At 40.4% G+C, this 6,599-nt stretch overlaps 1 long non-coding RNA gene across 1 annotated transcript; it reads right to left on the reverse strand.

The window, feature by feature from the left end:
- Positions 1–471: 471 nt before the first annotated feature.
- Positions 472–4,498, reverse strand: LOC109202543 (uncharacterized). Its single transcript, XR_002062463.2, has 4 exons — positions 3,957–4,498; positions 2,181–2,229; positions 1,813–1,993; positions 472–1,604 (listed from the first exon to the last, which is right to left on the reverse strand). It is a non-coding gene; the product is annotated as an uncharacterized LOC109202543 (long non-coding RNA).
- Positions 4,499–6,599: the final 2,101 nt, after the last annotated feature.

Below are 6,599 nucleotides of genomic sequence, written 5' to 3' on the forward strand. Positions count from 1 at the left end.
AATTTTAAAACTACATATAAATTAAATCAAATATGTCCTGTCCAAAGTCCCAGTAGTGTTGTTATTTTGAAAAATCGAATGATAATAATAATCATAATAGTAATAGTAATACATTTTATTTATAGGCGGCTTTAAGACCCTCAAGGTCACCTTACAATAGCACAAGAACAATAGCAACAATACAATATACTAAAACATTGTAAAATAAAATTTAGACATAAGGTAAATACGAGAGAAAAAAACAAGCATGAAAGTATAAAAGGTGAGCAAGGTAAAAATGGACTAAGACAGATCAGGTGTATGCAATTCTGAATAGATGGGTTTTGAGATGTGGTTTAAAAGTGGTGAGAGAGTTTGTGGCCCGGAGATCTGGTGGAAGTGAATTCCAAAGTCTCAGGGCAGAACGACTAAAGGCTCTGAGTCCCATGGGAGTCAGGCGAGCAGGTGGAACTGACAGAAGGGAAGCTGAAAAAGAGCGGAGTGTACGAGGGGGTGAGTATGTATGGAGACGATCAGATAAATATGGAGGAGCGAGGTTATGATGCACTTTGAAAGTAAGAAGCAGGATCTTGAAATTGACACGTAGGTGAACTAGAAGCCAATGGAGCTGTTTAAGAACAGGTGTTATATGTTCAGTGGATCTAATTCTGGAAATAATACGAGCAGCTGTACTAACTTCAATTTATGGAGAGATTTATGAGGTAGACCATAGAGAAGAGAATTACAGTGATCTAAACGAGATGTGACAAGATTTTATAGCATAGCAGTCTGCTCCCATAGCAGGAGCGTAGGATAAGGGTAATCAAAGATGAAAACTTGACAACAACTTGGTTGTCATGAATAAATTACTACTGCAAAAAAATTAAAACCAAAATAAATAGGCATTGCACTTACATAAAACAGATACATTCTGACATACAGTTAGTGTTGAATTCTTCAGTACCAGTACTAATTAACATAGTTCACTAGTATAAAAGAACTTATCCACACCTGGTGCCCAGCCACCAAAAGGTTTCTTAACTACCTCAGGGCCCCAAGTTCTGTTGCCCCCCTTGTCCCCACACTCTTCTTTATCTATGACAGGCAAGTAATGAGATCGTAGACTCTACTCCCAGCACTGGACTGCGCCCCAGTTGAATAGTTGGCATGAATGTGGGCAGAAAACTTCTTGCTCTTCCTGATTTGGCTGACAGTTTGCCAGAACTACTTAGGCCATGGAATAAAATTTTCAGCCAGACTCTCACTGTCAAAGCCACACTCCAGTTGGCTTGTCGGCGCCTGCATTCTGACTCCAGAATTCCCATTCACCTCTGGTATACACCATCAATAACAGTCACCAAGTGCCTTAACGGTACAGCTGTAAACGGTCTCTGTAAACTTTGATGGTTCAGATGGTCCCACATGGTCTCAAATTTGCCTCGGGAGCTCCTCTCAAGGGCTCCATGAGGCCAAATTTAATATTGGTAAGCAGAAGTGTCAGTTGCGGGCTACTAACTACTGGTTCTGCCCTTGTATATTTTGCCTATGCTTGTTCTAAGTGATGTTGGAATTTCTTGTTCATATCAGAAGCCCACAGTGTAATGTCATGCCATCTCTTTCAAAACCTGAGAAAATAATAGGATGCCACTTGTATTCACCTCTAAAATCAAACTCTTTATGAGAGGTCAAAAACACTGTTATTAAAAATAAGACCATTATCTGCATAAGTGGAAACTTCTATATATGTTACAAATTTCAAATTACATTAATAATTATATATTTCACTATTTTTTTTCCTCTTCACAGGACATGTCCACCAACCCTTTCTCTTACCTCAGTCTCTTCTCCAACTACACCAACAGCTCTATCTCTTCTAGCTTACAATGCCAGGACTCAGTAGCTACCACTGTCATTACTGCCATGTATTCCTTCTTCAACATCATCTTCCTCTTTCCGGTCTACATCCTCGTCCTCTATATGGGTTTCCAGCGTTGGAGGCATCAGCACTCTGCACCTGCAGTGATGACAATGACCCACTCTGACTTCTTCACATACAACATGATGATTTTGGAGATTTTAGGTGTTTTAGGATCATTGTTCCAGACTGTATACAGCTACACATTTAATGACACAATATTGATGTTGGTTGAGTATTTATTCAGTGTCATGTTACATGGACAGAGTTTTTTTCATGTTCTGACCTGTTTGGAGCGCTATCTGGCTGTTGTTCATCCTATCACCTACTGGCATCTGCGGGAATCACAGGGCATCAAGATTAGAAACATTAGCACTGTGTCTGTTTGGCTGTTGTGCTTTGGATGGGTGGCAGTAGAACACTTGTACTGTGCTAATTTTCATGCAGTTCCATTTTTCTGCTATTCAGGCATCTGCATATCAGTTATTTCTTTCTGCTGTTTGTCTGTTATTCATGGTCTAACTCGTCCAGGCCCTGGGGAAGTAGGTGGGAATAAGGAACGACTTGACCAATCAAAACAAAAAGCTTCCCACATGATCATGGCCATAATGGGAGTGCTTCTGTTAAGATTTGTTGGGATCCTGATTTATTTTGTCATAGACAGGAAATCATCAGTTGATACTAAAGGCCTGTGCATGCCACTCAGTTTAGTATTCTGGTTGACTGTCCCCAGTAGTCTGGTTATTCCTCTGTTGTTTCTGCACAGAGCAGGAAAACTATCATGTTATAGGAAGAAAATGGATTCAGGATGAAGGATGGGGTAAAACCAAACATTACATAAAGACAGAAAATGTTAGTTAATAATGTGTTACTGGCAGAAGTTTGTGTTGGAAACTATTTATTTCATTGTTAACAGTAATGCATTTGTTGAGCCATTACTCAGTGCTCATACTAATTAACTTGTCACCCTGCCTTTAAAGGAACTTAGTGTAATCAACTACTCTAAGACTTCTGCCCTTAAGTGATGTGTGTATAACATCCTCTATGAGTCCAAATCACAAGATCACATCTAACCACAAACCGCTGGCTTTCATGGATTGTGGAGGTAACCCTGAAAATTTGACGGGCTATTATTTGGAACGTTTTCCACATTGAAACTGAAGTTTTTTAAATTATTTTTTTTTTCGGCTTTACAAAATTTTTGGTCCCGACACTGTGAGTGTGCCATCAGGTACATGTCCCCACAATGCAAAAAGCCAGTAAAAAGGAGTTTGTTTTAGCATTATTATTCAGGAGTAAAAATTGTTTTTCATATTGGTACCTTGTGGAACATTTTACTGGGATTAGCGTGTTTTCTGTCACAGATCTTCCAGGAAGTTCATGCTCCAGTTTTGGTGGGCACAGTTGTAATTGTTGGCTTTTGGCACTAATTAAACTACATCTTAGTGGCTCATGAATTTTTCTGGATCAAGCTTCTTGACCAAGTGAGATACAATTAACAGATAGCTTACCCCATCTTTTAATTTATATTTGGTGACATTTGGCTTTAAAAAGACAACATGGCTGTCACAGCTTCCTTGGCAGATGTGTGTGTAAAAAAAGCAGGGTTTAGTACAGGTTCTACTTTAAAAAGGGGAACCCTTCTTAAACGGGAAGAGCAGTAGCGGAGCCAGAACCAATAGGAAATTTAAAATTTACATTTTTAAAAATATAATTTATTTCAGACATAAAACACAATAAAATACCTTGCCCAGGGACAACAATTATTAAAATAGAATAAAAGAGCAAAATAAATTATTACTATAAAAAGTCCACTAAAACCTAAAAACTAAAAGTCCCATAAATGGTCCATTGGAATAGCGAAGACAGCGGCGTCCTATCTCCACCAGGTCTCACCGGCCGCCGCTGAGGGACAGGAGAACGGCAGTCACTCTTCTTTTAAAAAGCGGAACACCTTTTAATCATTAGTTGGGCGAGACTTAGAGCTCTGAACTCTGCCCGCTGCTATCCTAGGCCTAAGCGCGCGTCAGGTATCTCGCCCCTTGCCCAACATCCAGCGTACCTCTCAGCCCGTCCCCCAGCTGCAAATCTCCCGCACCGCTGCAGAATATTCCTTAATCCCAGTTGCCTCTCTGGAGCCCAGTCGCCAGGGCCTCCAAGCCAGTTGCTGCCGCCACCTGAGCTCCCCTCGAGAATGTCCTCCAACCTGCTTTTGTCAACCCCTCCGGTGTCTCAAATTAGTAATCAGAAGGGGGCGGGGCCTTTCCGGCCCATGTCAGCAATTATCCATACTAAAAAAACCATGCAATCACTGCAAAAATAAGAACACTCAACAAGAAAGAAAACACAGCAAACATGCAAAACAACACATGCAAAAATCCAGAAAACAAAAACCATTTCCCCCCCCGGATGACATGTGGAGTGGAAACGGGACCCAAGTGCAGATACTGACAACAAATTTATTTCTGGCAGGGACAAAAAACAAACAAAAGCAGAATTTTTCAAAAACTAAACAAAACAAAACTTAAACTAAAATAATACAAAAATAATACAAAGGAACTAGAAACCTGGAACGCAAAACATAAAAACCTTAGACAGGGAACATGAAGACCAGGAACAAGGGAAAAGTGATGGATGATATATAGATGAACCAGCAACAAACAGAGGAAGACACCGGGCTTAAATACGCAGAGGGATAATGAGGGAATGAGACACTGAAGGAGAGCACAGCTTGGAGTAATAAAAACATGATGAGACCAGGGGGAAGCAAAACCGAAAACATTAACATAGGACACAGACTGTCAAAGTAAAACAGGAAACATAACACAGAGACTCGGCTGACAGGGGAGACAGCGCAAACATGGAACACAGAGACAGAAACCAAAAGACTAAGAACTCTAAATAATACAAATGCAAAGACTATTGATAATAAACAACACAAAACACTGGTTCACCGAGACAGACCCGTGACATTGGCAGCAGCCAAGATTTCAATAATGAGTCCAGAAACCAGTTAGTCGTGTCATGGTCCATCTTTATTGTAGTGTATGGATAGAGCTAAAATCTGTACACTTCAGTGCACTGTTTATAGGTATTAACAAGAGTCTCTACAGTTAAACTGTCAAATTTTCATAAATTACACAACTATTATTCATCATGTAAAAACATCAAAACCACCTACCCAACTATGCTGAGTTACAATAAATTACAGAGGTCCGTCGCTATAACACGGTGCACCTATTGCAGCTTTGCTGTTTCGAGGATTTTTTGCATTGCAATTTTGCATGCTTTTTTTTTTTTTTTTACAGCGCATTGTGTTCTGCGTCCTGATCAGCTGTAGACCATTGTCGATCAATCTCCTCTGTGCCGTGTCTTCTGTACAGTACAAAATGTGTTCAGCTTGTCAAATTTACATAAATCTTCGATCTCTAGCAGTGTGACTCTGAAGTGCTGTACTGTATGTTTGTAAGTTTTCTCCGCAACAAACATAGCAATGTCAACGAAACGTTTTGCACCATCAAAGGCACCTGCGGTAGCACCAAGAAGGCAAAAGAAGATGCTAACTATTGCACAAAAAGTTGGCCTTCTGGACATGATAAAGGAAGGTAGAAGTTACCAAATTTTTCGGATTATAAGGCGCATTAAGTGAAACAAAACAGTCAGATAAGTCAAACTTTACTCAACTCATTCTTCTTGCTTCTTCTACTTCCGTACGATTGATACAGTAATGTTGAATTCTCTGGCAGCTGCTCTATTCCCATGTTCTGGACCTGAAAACAGGGTTTGAGCTTTGGTTTCATTCTATTATACTGGACTTGTTTTTCTATGAAGGTTTGAACTTTGAGGATGTTTAAACAAGAGAGAAAAGTGTCAAAATGTTAATGCCTGTGTGAGAATAGTGTATAAAGTGTGTAGTGAGGGGTTTTACACCCTTAAAACATCTATAATAATTGCCCTTTATTGTCACTGTAAATACACAACATAATGTTGGATGCTCAAGGCCAAGTGTGCAGGAATAAAATATAAATAGTAAGACAGCAGGAATAAATAAAAAACAGGAGAAATCTATACAATCAAGAAGAATGAATAAAACAAACAAACAATAGAAACGCATAGAATAGAAAGGCACACATTGGACTTGGTCTGAGTTTAGAGGCTGTATGTGAGTGGCCTGAGTGTGGGGTGATACTGTTGACAGTATGAATGGTCCAGGGAAAGATGCACACCAACTATTTTGGGGGCAGTGTTAATTACCCTGTGTTTAGCCTTCCTGTTCTCAGTGGTGGCCCCTGTGTACCAAACACGAAGTAGAAGACCAGCAGCAGCTTCTTCCTCAGCACACGGAGGAAGTGCAGCCGCTGCTGGGACTTCTTTGTCAGGGTGTTTGTGTTTTGGGTCCAGGTGAGATCAGTGGAGATGTGGCTGCCGAGAAAACTGAAGGTGGAGGCAGATTCCAACCGCTCCTCATTTATAATCAGATAGGAGTGGCCCTAAAGTCCATTATGTGTTGTTTTGTTTGGTGGACGTTCAGCTTCAGGCTATTTTCTGAGCACCAGCAGGACAAGTTCTCTGCCTCTGCCCACAGCACAGGGTGCTGAATCAGTTTTTTTGCTACAACATGACAGTTTTCCTGCTTTGTGCAGAAACAGCAGAGGAAGAACCAGACGGCTGGGTACACTCAACCAAACTGATGATTCCATCAAAG

The sequence above is a fragment of the Oreochromis niloticus genome, linkage group LG3, assembly GCF_001858045.2.
Source record: "Oreochromis niloticus isolate F11D_XX linkage group LG3, O_niloticus_UMD_NMBU, whole genome shotgun sequence".
NCBI lineage: Eukaryota > Metazoa > Chordata > Actinopteri > Cichliformes > Cichlidae > Oreochromis > Oreochromis niloticus.